This window comes from Haliaeetus albicilla, chromosome 26 (genome assembly GCF_947461875.1).
Source record: "Haliaeetus albicilla chromosome 26, bHalAlb1.1, whole genome shotgun sequence".
NCBI lineage: Eukaryota > Metazoa > Chordata > Aves > Accipitriformes > Accipitridae > Haliaeetus > Haliaeetus albicilla.
The window spans coordinates 21,663,915-21,679,370 of record NC_091508.1 but is presented as its reverse complement, the minus strand read 5'-3'; the positions used below and the strand labels follow the sequence as shown (position 1 = coordinate 21,679,370).

The 15,456-nt window shown below is 43.8% G+C and overlaps 1 protein-coding gene across 1 annotated transcript in view; it reads right to left on the bottom strand.

Moving 5' to 3' along the window:
- Positions 1–11,646, bottom strand: part of NEK6 (NIMA related kinase 6) — a 151,751-nt gene extending 140,105 nt beyond the window's left edge. The window contains exon 1 of the mRNA XM_069771352.1: positions 11,523–11,646. The gene's annotated coding sequence lies outside the window, so the exon portion shown is untranslated. The remainder of the gene's footprint in view (positions 1–11,522) is intronic.
- Between the last annotated feature and the right edge of the window lie 3,810 nt (positions 11,647–15,456).

The window sequence follows — 15,456 nt, the reverse complement described above, 5'->3', positions numbered from 1 at the left end:
GTTATTATCTCAAGGATACTTGTCTTAATGCTGTTTCTAAAAGAAACAGACATTAGCTATATAGCCAAAAATCTATGCCCTGCTATGGACTGAAGACTGGCAAGTTCCCCCTCCCACCTACAAGTAATCCTCAAGCAGCCGTCTCATGATCATAGAATCATAGAGTCATAGAATGGTTTAGGTTGGAAGGGACCTTAAAGATCACCTAGTTCCAATCCCCCTGCCATAGGCAGGGACACCTTCCATCAGACCAGGTTGCTCAAAGCCCCATCCAACCTGGCCTTGAACACTTCCAGGGATGGGGCAGCCACAACCTGTCTGGGCAAAGACAGAAACTTTGAGGGCACCTGAACAGTCATTCTGCTGTCCAACATAATGGGTGAATTAGTAGTTCACGGCAGGTTCTTTTCTCATCCTCCAAAGCACAACTGTTACCGAAAAGGCACAACCAGGAGGGAAGGTCCAGAGTCTTAGACTGGAGGAGCCCCTGCCTCCCTATCCCAGAAGATGCTGGGATGAAGTGCCCCCTCACATTGCATTTGCTGCACCACACTGTGTAGGCTCCTGGCAAGAGGAGGCACTGAGATCTCTGTGCCCAGAGGTGACCATTGGGCCTCTATACTTACTCCACAGAACCCATGCTGCCTCAGATCAGACAATGGGTATTTGTTCTTTCAGGAGATTTTACAAGTGCTTTAGGACTAGTCTCCCGAAAGCAAACCCTTGGCCTTGCTGCTTGCTTTAGGCTCCACTGCAGCTACCCTGGAGGAAATGTTTCCTTCATGCTGGTTCCTGGTGTGATGCCTGATATGGCAAGGCAGCATCCCCTGTATTTTAACTGTCTAGTAAATATTTCAAATGCTTCTGGCTCACAGTTCAAGCATTAGAAACAGCCTTGTCCCAGGATAACAAGATACCCCTGCCTATAAAAAGCAATGGTTTATGCCTTTCTATCTTAGCACAGGAGAGAACAGTAGCAAAGTGTCACCATTCTTAGCTAATTTGGCACTTCAAGCAAGAATGAGGCTTTTATCACTTCCTTTTCATTATAACATGGTGAGACAAACATTAGATATCAATAAGTAACTACGCTGGCTACAGAGGACAAACAAATAATTGCAGACGGTTGCTTGGTAAGTGATAAGCCTTTTTGGGCTCAATCACCACCTGTAGGCAAGCTTTGATTCATACATAAGATTATGGAAGAGAAAGTCAGGCACAAAGCAGGCATGCACGAGAGAGTAGCACCTAGTTTCTTCTAGTACCTGGGACAGCAAACACAAGCAAGCGTAACTCCTGTAAAACCCGGGTGGGAAAGAGGCAGAGGAGATTGCTCCAAGGAGATTGCTCCAATGCTTTTCTTTTTTCTACCCAAATTAACACGAATTCTTTGCACCATGTGCTCCTCCCTATTCCCACCCAACTATACACACTACACTATGCGATGATATCTCCAGTGCAATGGCTGCTTCAAATAAAGAATCTCATGTTACCTCCCCCATAAGAAGGGACTAGAGATAGGCTCTTTCTCACCTGTGTGTACGCACAAGCGCATACCAAAGCACCAGCCTGAGAAGCATTTCCTTGGGGCAGGAAACTTAGGTAGTGGCAGCAACACAAAAGCTTTAGTCTCATTCACAAAGCCAGGTCAAAACAGAGAAAAATAACTTGAACCATAACCTGCTAAATACGTACAATGTGGAGAATTTGGTTCAGCTTAAGGAAAGCGCAAAGACCAGGAGGAAAACCTCAGTGCTGCAGCCCTCACACAGCAGGACTGTTTATGGAGTGGCTCCTATTTCTAGAGGGCTGAACCTAACACAAATGTTTCCAAACTCCAGACTTCAGCCTGGGACCTCTTTGGCCTGACAGCATGTTTCACCTTTAAGCAAAGCTTAAATGTCAGATGGCTGCTAAGTCAACGGACAGCGGAGCTGTGAGCTACCCAGCACAGCAGAAGATGAAGTCAGGGAGATGTCTGTCAGCTTTTACTGCCATTGTCTCCTGTCCAGTGTGAGCAACAGGAGAACCTAAAACACAGCCAGTTTTAACAAGGGGCTTATGAGGACTTATTAACAAAACATAGTAGCCACTAGATGGCAAACTCACAGTCAAAACTGAATACTGACCGTAACAGACTCCTCAAATGCTGTAAAATCAAGGGTGCAAAAAGCCAACGGGGGGCAGGGGGGATGACACACACAACACACACCAAACACTGCTAGTTCATTCACCAGGTTCAGTTTCTTTGTGTATTTCTGTCCCATCACTATACTACACAAAGATGAGCCATAAAATGTGTGCTGTCAACTGCGTAAACCATCTCCTGGTGTTAATGTGCAGTTCCAAACATCCCAGGCACAGTTATGGCAGAAGGGACAAAACAGAATTCCAACACATCCACTAAAAAACATATTGCTTAAGCCAGAAAAAAACTGCAGCCTGCAAATAACATGGCTAAAGGAGCCCAGATTGCAGATTATGTATTATTCATTGCTATCATCATTGTAAGCCTCCAGTCAATCTAGCTTTTTCAGTGTGGGCTGCAGGAAAGGTGGGGCCACTATGTAAATTAGAAATATCTTGCAAATTACTCTTACATATTAGCTGCATGTCTATGAAAAGAAATGAATTGCATGGGAGCCAAAGCTCTACACAAGCAATCATCTTTGTCTTGCAAAGTGGCCATTTGTATTTTATGTCAGCCTGTTATTATCCTGAATCAGTTCTTGAGCAAAGATCAAAGCTAGTCTGGGTAAAGCAGTCCTCACTTATTACATGCTGATAATTTTTCTAAGTAGGAGTCCTTTCCAGGAGCTGGAGTCATGGCAATGGGCACTGTTATGTGCACGGATCCTGCAAAAAAGCTGGGTCACACTGAGCCAAAATTTCCGCAAAGATGTTGAGGGCGGCTGCCTGCCTCCACATTCAGAGAGACTGAATGTTCAAAATTGCTGCGCATCTGTAAAAATACAAGGGCAGCAATGTGATGGTAATTTTACAGAAAGCTCTAAACTTATAATTTAGCTACAAGGGGAAACATCCCTTAAAGAATAATAGGAAATAGATACATTTTTATTTAGTGTCCTAATGTACAAATCACCAGTGATTTTACCATGCTACTGTACAGGGCAAGACAAACTCTCAGGCAGTTAACTTCCCTTGTGTGACTATAACAAAGAGTTGATCAAAAAAATTTCCATTTTTACACTAATTTCAGAAGTTCATTTTCCCCAATAATAAGGTTGTTTGCTGCACTCAAAGTAGCAGCAGTGCTGCGTACCCAGACTCAAATACTCCTTTCATCCACAATTACTTTAGGAATGTCAGGAAAGAATAAACTCACAATCCTCCAAGCATTACTGAAAATATTTGCCTCACCTGACAATACTATTTCATGTCCCTCAGCAAATTCAGCCTAAATATATAAATATGGTGGATCCTACTGGTCCCTGTTTTTATTTGTGCAGAGCCATTCAACAGAAGAACTCATTTCCCAGATTACACTTTCATACAACTTATCAATAAATTTTGCACCACCAGTTCTGAATTACAGTAACTCCATTAGATCTGTGGATCACCAAAGTCGTGGTGTATCTGTCTTGCTCATAGATCTCACAATAACTATCTGCTCCTTGCAACTGTGAACCTCAGCTCCAGAAAAAGATATTTTCATTGACCCACTTTCCAAGAATCCAAACTGAGGTACTCTGAGGTTCATTCATATGGCTTATCCATATATACCCTCTCTGCTCTGCCTTTTTCAATTCCACAGATTTACACAAGCTGGACAAATTTCTTCTGAAGGGGTACTGTGCAAGCTTAAGCAACAACACATTGCTCCCTTTTTCTATTCTGGTTCTGCTGTTTCCCTGCTTTCACACCCACTCCTTTAAATTGTTGACACATCTCATAAGCGTGTCCGTTATGACCAACATATTTGATCAGTATGTTTCAAACCTGAGCACTGCACTTGCCCATTTAATGAGCAAGATTTTAGACATTTTCCAAACTTCCTGTCACCAACATTAGCTAACACACGAGCGATCCAGACAGACCCTTTTGTTCTGAGCAGCTGTGCTGTAAAACAGGCTGAGTATCTTTGCGGCCACAAACTGCTCTCCAAGGTCTCCCCATCCCCAGTCTGCCATATGTTGCCCCTATAGTTTGTACAAACTCTTTCATTTCCTCTCTATCCTGTTGCATTTCATCAGGTTAAACTAAAAGCACACACCGGCATCCAAAAGCCCGGCTCTTTGTAGTGTTCTGTGTGCTCTATTCTGTTTTGCAAAGGGCACACAGCCTTTCAGTAAGTTCCTTACATGGTCTCTCACTAAGCTCTCTGATTTTTAGGTTTCTCAGCCTTGCAGCTCTTCTACTTTCAAGCAACACTTTTGTGAGCATTGGAGCCCGCTCCATTGGAGCACTGTGAGAAGAGGAGGTGTCACATTCAAAGCAGTCCATAGCAAAGACAGTGCTAGGTGGTCATGCTGCAGTGGGGCTATCTCAGGTCAAAATCAGGACGTCAAAGAGATTTAGATAAGGATAACCAGCAAAGAATTTTCAAACCATCCACTAAGGCTGGAGAGAGACAGGGTCACTCATTGGCCAAAGCACTGGGAACAATGCTTACCTCACCGTTATTCTGCTGACATACTGCACAGCCTGGAGTTCCATCACGACTTCCTATCTACTTCTGCTCCACCTCCATCCCACTATGGATTGTTCCCAATACTGAGGACAATTAATCAAATGAACATTGGTGCCACTAAAAATAAAAAGCAAATACAAGATGAAGGGTTGATCAAAATTAAATGATAGTTAAAATACAACCCTTTGATCCCTGGTTGGGAGTCCGAGTTTCAAGAATCCACAGCCCAGTCTAAAACCCCAACATGATGAACAGCCAAAACTGGCACTGGATATGGTTCCACAGTGAATTCAGTGAAGGAGACCTCTTCCACATTCCCATGTGGTGGCCATGTGACAGAGGCATGCAGCACAGACAGGCCCATGATGTGGCCTCCTGCCAGGGATGGAGCCATTAAATGGCTTCCCTCTGCACCCAACAACTATCATCTCAGCCGCTCTGTCTAGTACCAACAAGGCTGTGTTCCCTCTGCAGTGCTGTCCCTTCTCTCCAGCAGCCTGCTACACAGAGTGTGTAGCAATGAGACCAGTTGCAGATGTGCACAGAAAACAGCGTCTTGGTTTGGAGCAGAAAGTTACTTCAGATGATCCCAGCAACAGTGAAGGAGCTATCTCATACCACACTATCAGGCTGCCAAACAAACACAGAATATCTAGCTCATCCATAACCACTGAGATAAAGGCTTGTGTCAACAGCAAATTTTGAGAAAAGCAGAGAGAACTAGGAAGCAGCCACTTGGAAAGGCAGAGGCTGTGCTGTACAGAGACATCGTGTGCTTCACAAGGGGAGAGTTTGTGTCCTTGATGCTTCACTGGAGGAGCCTGTGGGGCCTCACTTACATGACAAGTAGCAATGGTGAGAGTGAAGAAACATTCACAATCTCTTGAGCTCTGAATACCAAGAGGAGCCTCTTCAGTTCTCAGTTTCAACTTTGGAGGCCAACAAGACATGAATACATGTCAAGCTTAGTGTCAGAAGGATGCTAATGTGTATGTATAACCCAGTCTAACAGGCAGCCCCACTATCTGCAGATTTTCTCAACTCCAAACAGGCTCTTGCCATCCAGAAATCCTGCACCAGCAGTCACTGTAGTAAGCTCACTGCAGAGGCGCAGCGCATTTGATTGGCAGCACTGCACTTTCTGCACCTGCATTGTGCAGCACATGCACATATATTTCTGTCTGGATGGGGCCATATGAGAGCCATACCCCTGACCATGACCCAGCTGGCTGCACTCTGCACTAACTGAAATTTAGGAAACACCATCCCTGCTCCAGGAGACACTGCTACACTGGAGTCAGCAGAGCTCAATTGAAATGCCACTTCTCCTGTGATCACAGGGACTCAAACCCCCTCCTACTGGGGGACAGCACATTTTCTATTTCTCTGAACAATCTTACCAAGCTGCAAGCATCAGCAGCACTAAATTCTGCTCTCTTTTGGGAAGGAGCCAAGGCTGCGAATGTAAAGCACAGGATGTGATTTCCTGCCCCTCCTGGAAAAGGAAGCTACAGTCCAAAAGGTAGAGAAAGAACTATTAATCCTAGAACAACCACTTTAATGTTGATGATCACATGATGCAGCTGCAGAAATACCAATTCAATTCAAACAGAACTTGCAATGTGCTAAACATGCGGGGCTCATGATACAGAAAAGGAGATACCAGATCCGGGTGCTAAGAAGAGGAATTACTATTCACAGGCCCCTGAGAAAAGATGCTTCTAGGACCATTGGTCTTCTGACAGAACTCTTTAATCAAGAAAATACTAGAAAACCATAAAAAACTAATGGCAGATTCTCTACAGGATCTCCTACAGTTCTACTCTATACTGTATATATGAGCCGATTAGCAGCAAGGTGCTGGGCTTCTTGGGAAAGGAACAGCTTATGGAGTGAAAAGAAAACTAATGTACAACCCCAGCAGGTTTACTTTTGCACAGGCTTTAAAAAGAGATGGAGAAATAAGCAGTGCTATTGAGTTAGTGCAGAGATGGGCTGTACAATTCCAGTAGCTATTGCCTGCTTAAGTACAATGAAATAGGATGAATAGAAGCCCTAATGTGGCTGACTCACTCTCATTACCCAACAGCCTAAAATGGGGGTGGGTGAGGGGTGGGGGGATGAGGAGATCAGAAAATATATTTTTAGATGTCTTAAGGTGTGAGTCTGTACAGCTTATGCAGCCCAAGCTGCAAGTGCCCATTGTTTTCCATCTGTATGATTGTAAGAAGTCTCCTGTGTGCAGAGCTCAACAACAACTTTTGTTTTCAGAGGGCTTTGGACTGCAACCATTTCCAAACGACCGACAGACATGCGTGCGCAGACACACACACCATGCTGTCATGGGGACTCGCCTTCTGTTCTTTCTCACTACAGTTTTCCTCAGCCTAAAATAAAAGCGTGTTACGCTGTGCCCTTTGTGCAAGAAAACATAGCACAAGAGTGTTTATTAGCCTATGAACACTATAATCTTCATAGATCGATATTAAAACCCTTCACACTTATTTTCACTGCCTAGTTCAATTGAACTTAGAAATTCCAGTGTATCTTGAGAGAGTGCTGAACAGCTGCAAACTAGCCAAGGGATCACATTCCCACAGATGGTATTAAGAGTCCAAAGCCCTTCATGTTTGACTGTGGAATACATACAGGTCAAATGAGAAGTTACACTGTCTGGGAACAAAGTTTCACAATCCTTGCAGACAGTGTTATTTGGTTTTACAGTTCTTTGATTTAATACTGTTCACTCGGAAGACTGCTATTTTACAGGGTTTTTTTCTGTAGAGGTAATTCAAGGCCAAGTAGCTTTCACCAGAGGCCATCTTCTATGTAAAGTCTGGTATGTCCAAACTTTGTAGCTTCTCCACTAACTGATTGATTAAATGTAAGGTTTGAAGTAGTGTTTTCAGCACTAATCTGACAGGTGTCCAGAGAAATGCATCAGGCTATACAGTGGTCGAAGGAGAGGATTAGGAGCTAGGACCCTTAAACTCCAGATCTGCTCAGTATTGTTAATTATGCTTTGCCAAATTTCCTACCCTCATTTAAAATCTGTCAGACATGCAGTGAATTTACTGGATGGGGAGGGAGGAGGATGTACATGATTGTTTGGCTCTTCCAGGCATTATCTGCTATGGCCTGTGCTCAACATCATGCAGCGAAGGTAGAACTGTCAGCCCTGCCACCATCATCCCCTGCAGCTGCCTCCAGCTCACAGCTCAGCGCTGGTGTGAGTGGCCAGTCCAAGAACAGCCAGTAACAACAAGAGTTCACTCAAGAAAAGGCAAATGGATGATGACGAACATAGCAACTTGCTCTTGGTTGTGATCACTAGCACCAGGAAGGATGCTATTAAGTCCAGAAAGACCAAAAAGCATAAAACCACAGCATCTGTCTGACCAGAAGCTGCTTCCATGTACTTACTGCTATGCTCAGTAATGATCCAGAATTCCAGAGTTTTGGAACATACATGTCAGAGGCAGTGAGTTTTCAAATGCTGCAGTCAGAAGAAGGACAAAATTTAGAAAAAGCAGATCTTTTAATGATGGCTATTTCAGAAAGCGGGTGAGCAAGAAGACCCCAGGTACCCAGACTTTGGACAGTGCAGGCACAACTGTATGTTCAGAAGCAGTAGCAGCTTGTTCAAAACCTCTGCCTGAAGAGATGAACTCTGGAATCATCTGTCATTACTTTTAACCAAAGCTCAAGGGCTGCTTGGCAGACACAAGCTCTGGATTGCTAGGCAAGCACAAGGTTTTATTGTCTCTTTGTGACTGAGAGGCTAGCCTGACTCCCATAGGATCGTTGTTTCCTGAACTCATGTATTCAGCGAACACTGTAAAGGGCACAATGGTCAATGTGGCAGACTATTTGCAACAGTCAGGGCAATAGGCAATTATGCTTTGGAGACAAAATGATTGTATGTATGTGTATATGAGAGCAAGAGAGAAACAAGGGGGAGAAGAACTGGTGGGAGTACCGGGCAATTTCTTGAATGCCCTGCCTTCTCCAGACAGAGCAGCTGGCCACCCTGCTCCTCAAACTGCCCAAAGCAGTCATGGCCTCCAATGAAAGTGTCACCTTCAAAACTGAAGGAACGAGGTAAGCACAGATGCAGAATGAGGTCTGCTGCTGATTGAGTTCTACAGACTTCCTCAACACGTGCAATCCACCCATCTTATGTTGGCATGTCCTTGACACCTACAGTCCAGAGCCCACCTGAGTGGATTCCCACCGAGGGCTATCCCCAGGATGCAGAAAGACAAGAATTATCTAATCACATCTGGATAGAATATATCTGCACTGCAGCAGAATGGGCAATCTCAGAGCTTTCCAGTGGTATTCACAGTGTCTTTCTTTGCATGAGCTTCCAGAATTAATCACCAGTGTATGTGAATTTGGCTTCCCATCCCTTTTCCCAGCTGACAGGAATTGATGGCACCAACTGCCATCACCACAAAAAATAAGTGATTCCTTCACTAGCATGGCAGACATATGCCAGCTAGGAAGAGAAGATCTGATCATCAGACTTGCTTGTTTTGGCTTTTCAATGCACAAAAGGCTGTTTTTCTCAGAATTAGGGTGACTGCGACAATCTGTTTTTAGACAGAGTTAGAACCACAAGATAAAAGAGGCAGAAATCTTCTCATCTGCATATTTATCATCAAAATGCAGCAACTGCATAATTTAAGCTTAGTGTTAAAAATATTGTATGTATATTTTAAGGTTTTCCTACTCAGGTGAAAAGGAGACATGCTTTCACTAAGGAGGTTAATTATTTCCTAATGGTGTGAAAACAACAGAAAAAAAAGGAATCAAAAGGAATTTTCTTACCCTTCCCCCAACCCTGAGGCACAGCAAAAAGACATCTCCGTCCATATCCTTCACAGACACACACAGTAAAATGACTCAGAACAACAGAGCACAGGCATGTGCTGGTAACTGGGGTCCCACTGAGCCCCACGAGGGTCTGGACACTTGCACAAAAGTTCAAGCTACAGAAGATTTGTGGAGAGAGCAGGAGCATCCTCTCAGCTCATTAAACTGTTCACCTGAGAAGCGCTCCCATATGCAGGGAATGGGCACAGGCACTAACTGCCTGGTGGGCTCTCCCAGAGGAGAGAAGGTTCTCCAATACCACGGCCGATGGTGCCACCCAGCTGGGTGAGCACTGCACCCAGCCTTCTCCAGCATCAAGATGCCAGCAGCTGCCTCCTCTGTGGTCCTGAGCAGAGCGCAGCTGGGCTCTGGCTGCCCTGTGTCATCCTCCCCACCCCAAGCACCCTCAGGGAGAGGAGAGAGGTGCGCTTCACTAGGCCAAGTTCTGTAGGGAAGAACGAACTAAACACAGGCTGCCTCTGTGGTACTCAGTCACCACTGAGCTGTCAGTGGTACTGTGGAGGTTTCCTCATTGTTCCTCCCTATCTCTGCTATACATATGGAGCCTTTATACTCTTGTCCTGGTTTTGGCTGGGATAGAGTTAATTTTCTTTCTAGTAGCTGGTGTAGTGTTATGTTTTGGATTTAGTATGACAATAATGTTGATAACACACTGATGTTTTCAGTTGTTGCTAAATAGTGTTTATATCAAGTCAAGGATTTTTCAGCTTCTCATGCCCAGCTAGCAGGAAGGCTGGAGGGGCACAAGAAGTTGGGAGGGGACACAGCCAGGACAGCTGACCCAAACTGGCCAACAGGGTATTCCATACCACGTGACATGATGCCCAGTATACAAACTGGGGGAAGTTGGCCTGGGGTGTGTGGATCACTGCTCAGGAACTAACTGGGCATCAGTCAGCAAGTGGTGAGCAATTGCATTGTGCATCACTTGTTTTGTATATTCCAATTCTTTTATTATTATTATTGTAATTTTATTATTGTTACTATTATCATTATTATTTTCTTCCTTTCTGTCCTATGAAACTGTTCTTATCTCAACCCATGAGTTTTACTTTTTTTTTTCCTGATTCTCTCCCCCATCCCACTGGGTGGGGGGAAGTGAGTGAGCAGCTGTGTGGTGCTTAGTTGCTGACTGGGGTTAAACCACAACAACTCTGCAGAGCTGAAGTGACTAGCTAGCTGTACATGAGATCCAGCTTCTTAGCAAGAGGTCTTGTTCACCCAGAGGTGTCCTGGTTTATTGTTGTCTTTCCCAGTGGCTGCTTCCTTAATAGAGATGGTTTTTATGTGACCTCCACTGCTGTCCATGCAGACATGTGATGTTCCAGACAGGATCTTGCTTTCATGCTACAAAGCATCCTTTCCTCTTCAGCACTGCCCAGGAACCCCGTGGCACAATCAGTCACTGCTCAGAAATGTCTGTGAGCTTAGCATGCCCCACGAGAGCTGCAGAGCAGGCTGGCTGGCTGGCCATGGCCAGCTGGTGCTCCCCCAGCTGACACAGCTTTCCCATGCTCTCTGCTGGCTGCCTTTGCATCCTCACATGGCCACAGGATCCACTCTGCTTTGACAGCCTCATCCCTCAGATCCTAGTCCCTATAACTACCTGATATGCACATGTGCTTCGGTTTAAAGAGACAAGTTAGAAGGGCAATGCATGACAATACACCGCAATCTGAAGACAGCCAATCAAACCAATAAATCCCCACTCGCTCCCCAACAGCTGTAGCCCAATTAAACTCAACAGTTCACAGGTGTTCATGTAATGACTTTAACACAAAAAAGCACCGCTCCCTTTAGGGGCCTTTAAAAAAATTTAGAGCTCTTTAAATTTTATATACCAACAACATCAAACCAAAGTAGGAAATAATAAAGAAGGAAAGGAGATAGAGCAAAGAAAATACACACAGTGTCAGCATCAGCAACAGCCTAATTAAACAATAGCCAACAGGAAAATGCACATTCTGCTCACCAAGCCACAGCCCTTCTTGAGTTCTATGTGCTGGATGCAAAAGCAGTTTTCTGCACAGCCTTTTCAGCATCGTTGCACCAGCCACGCTTTCATTCATGAAGTCCCTCTGCCTCCTCTGAACAAAGCTGTGAATGAACTCACGCCAGCAAAGCAAAGGCCTGCATCTATCATTTCTCTCCAACTCTTTGACTCCCTCCCTACCATGAGGTCAAGACTGGGCTGGTCTCCATGGCGTGCTGGGGAGGCAGAGCTGTACACCTCTGGAAGTGACTAATGACTCCACTATTTTTGCAGCACATGTTAGTTGATCCAGGGAGCCCTGGTGAAGCTGACACCCTTGCTGTTCAGGTTGTCTGCACCATCTGTTTGCTATGTGCCAGCAGCAGGCTCTTGCTAGGTGCCTCCTTATTCTTGGGTTTTGTTACACCTTGCTAGCAGTTCTGGCCACAACATCGTTATTTTCTTTTGTTGTTTTCCCATTGATTGTAGGTGTTCCCTCTCCTTCTAACTCACCTTCATCCCCCTCATTCCCATAGACCTGCATACACAAGCCCCTAGCAATGTCAGGATCACAGCTAGGAGCTGCCATGTCTACTCACTGCAGGAGGGATGAGGAGACAGGAAACAGGATTCTCATAAACCTAGAGAAGGAAGGATCAGGCTGGAGAAGAACAGATACTTTTGGGACTCTACAGAGCCCTGAAGAGGCAAAGAATTTGCAACACCTCAACCTTGGGGGAAACTCAGTCCAAGGCCTCTTTGTTACTGCCCTTGGTATGATTATGTGTTTGTAGCTCCTGACTTTCCCATGGTGAGATGCTGATGTCAAAGTGGATCCAAAGCTTCTGCTTTGAAGCAATCCTGGCTTCAGCTTTTCATTCTTTTAAGGAAACGTGAAGCGTTCTTATAAAGAAACATTTTTGTCCAAAAGATTTTTTAAGAGGGCCAGTGAAAAGATGCTGCTTTGTTCTAAGTCAGAAGGTTCTGGAAGCAGAAATCAGTTTCTCTCCATCTTACGAAAAAACAAGAGCCTAAGAAACTGAAATATTTTGAGGCTTCAAAAATCAAGTTACAATGCCAAAACAGTGCAAAAGAAGACTTTTCCAGAGTCCCTAAAAAGGGAAAAGACCATCTTGCCAGGCCTATGAAGCCAGGAATTTGCACAGGAGCAAACTGGGCAGCTCTGGACACTGACGTCCATTTTTTCATTAGCAGTAAAAGCACAGCACAGACAATAGCAGTAAAATCCCTGGCCCCAGTCTGTCTTTCCCAGAATACAAATTCTCAGATCACTTTCTAGAAGCAAAAAGATGCGGGGTTCCAGACTTCATCCATCCTCGGTCCTTTCTGCTTACAGGGATTGCAAAATGTAATCTCCCTACAAAAGGCAGATTCATAGAGCAGTGTCCTGGTTTCAGCTGGGATAGAGTTAATTGTCTTCATAGTAGCTGGTACAGTGCTATGTTTTGAGTTCAGTATGAGAAGAATGTTGGTAACACTGATGGTTTCAGTTGTTGCTAAGTAATGTTTAGACTAAAGTCAAGGATTTTTCAGCTTCTGATGCCCAGGGGCACAAGAAGTTGGGAGGGGACACAGCCAGGGCAGCTGACCCAAACTGGCCAAATGGGTATTCCATACCATGTGACGTCACATCTAGTATATAAACTGGGGGGGAGTGGGGGTAGGGGGATTGCTGCTCGGGTACTAAATGGGCATCGGTCTGTGGGTGGTAAGCAGTTGCACTGTGCATCATTTGTATATTGAAATCCTTTTATTATTACTGTTGTCATTTTATTACTGTTATCATTATCATTATTAGTTTCTTCTTTTCTGTTCTATTAAACCATTCTTATCTCAACCCACGAGTTTTACTTCTTTTCCTTATTTTCTCCCCCATCCCACTGCGGGGGGGGAGAGTGAGTGAGCGGCTGCGTGGTGCTTAGTTGCTGGCTGGGGTTAAACCACGATAAACAGTATGGAGGTCTTCACAGCTGCTTATCTTATTCATTCACCCACAGCACCTAGCACCCTGGGCCCCAACCTGGGAGATTCCTTTAGGAATTACTGTAATATAAATAGTAAATAAATATGAATAATTATCTGAGGATGATAACCAATGATTTAGATATGAAAAGGCCCCAAGATGCAAGTGTTAATCTCCTGAGATACTTAGCCATCCTTTCAAGATGCATCAAGACATATAAGTAGGCTAATTACAGAGAAAAATGTCTCTTGTACATAAATCTCATCTAAATTCAGAGGTCATGCAAAAACAAACTGAGAAGATACCCAGGAAAAGCTCAATAATGTTGCTGGGTAAGGTTAATTTTTAGAGATTTTTTTAAGATAACCCAGAAGATCCTTAAATACAAAAATAGTTAAGCCTTAAATAGCAACTGCAAGTGTCACACCAGAAAGGCACTCTAAAATGAATAGAGCTATTAAACTGTGGAAGCATCATGGCAAAAAACACAACAATTTCATTTTCTTAGTTTAGTTTCAATTTATAATTCACACAAGTAGCTTAAACACGTCGATTTGAGATCAAAACAGAACTGCAGGTTACATAGCATCTGTTCTATAGGAGGGTGCTGTGTGCACTGAGATAATTTTAGATGAATGTGTTATAAACAAGATCTGTGGAACATTGCAGAGTAGCAAGTTTTGAGAGAGAAAAACATACAGTTTAAATGCATAAATTGTTTAGAATGTTTAGCATGTGGTTGTAAAGCGATCAACCAAGTAATCTGTTTTCCAGAGTAGGACAGCTCACACAGATAAACAGTAGCTTCCTCTGTATTTAATTTAAGACTCGTTCAACATTCAGAGAAACATCTTCTTCCTTTGTGCAAACTTGGTGATCATAAAGCCACAGCTTTTAGCCACTGCTTTTGTTCTTTTCCAACACCTCCCCAAGCTGCTGCTGCAGTATCAGGCCTGCACGCACGACGTATTGTGGCTGGAAAAGGTCCACCGATGACCAGACTAGACCTCTCCTGCGACATACTGGTCAGTGTAGACCTACACTTTTATATTGTTATTTTGGGATATGGTTACTTTTGCTGTGAATTTCTGAGGTTACAGATGTGTAGAGAAATAAACATATTTTTATTCCTTCTTGGGGAGGACGGTTTTGGAGATACCCAGGAACCTAGCTACACAGAGATGCCTTTCCAGATTCATTTATCCACACATTCTAAGGACATCAGGTTGCCTGTTCTGCCTACAGCAAGGCAAACACTTATGGGTACCATACTGTCTGCTGAAATCACAGGACTGGTTTCTAACAGGTCTTCCTATTCTAGTTCTAGACTGAACATTCCTCCAGTACTCCAGCGCTGGGTCATCCCTCAGCATACCTTATCAATCCCACAAGTCCTAGATAAACTCAGATCAGCATCAAAAATTTGAATCTATAAATGTTAATTAGATAAACACTGTATATTTCTTTATAGTTCTTTTTTCTGCTATGTGAAAAAGAACAGGTGTGTGTGTAACACAGGAATTTCTGACATACTATGCATCAATTCACGGATACAAAAGTATTCTGCATTTCAGCTCCTCGTTTAGTCAAACCTAAAAGCAAGTTCATGATAATGGTGTAGCTCAGGTCAGAAAAATGCATTTCATATGTGAATGCAAATGAAGATGCATGACAATGTTTTTTCTTTCAGAAAAAAAATCTGAAATTTAAAAAATAGTGTGAAACCACCTATAAAATATAAAACAAAAATCAGTTCAGTTTGTTGACAATCCTATTCAGGCTGCAGTGGAACATTTCCCTGAAATGTTTTCTCCTGTGCTAGGTTATTTATGATTTGCTTTCTAGCCTGACTGCAGCAACTGACACCCTGCAAAGAATCAGAATAAGGGAAAGCAGCTAGTGCCAGCTCCCTCTGAGATACTCTAACCTTCTGACTCCAAAGCAGATACA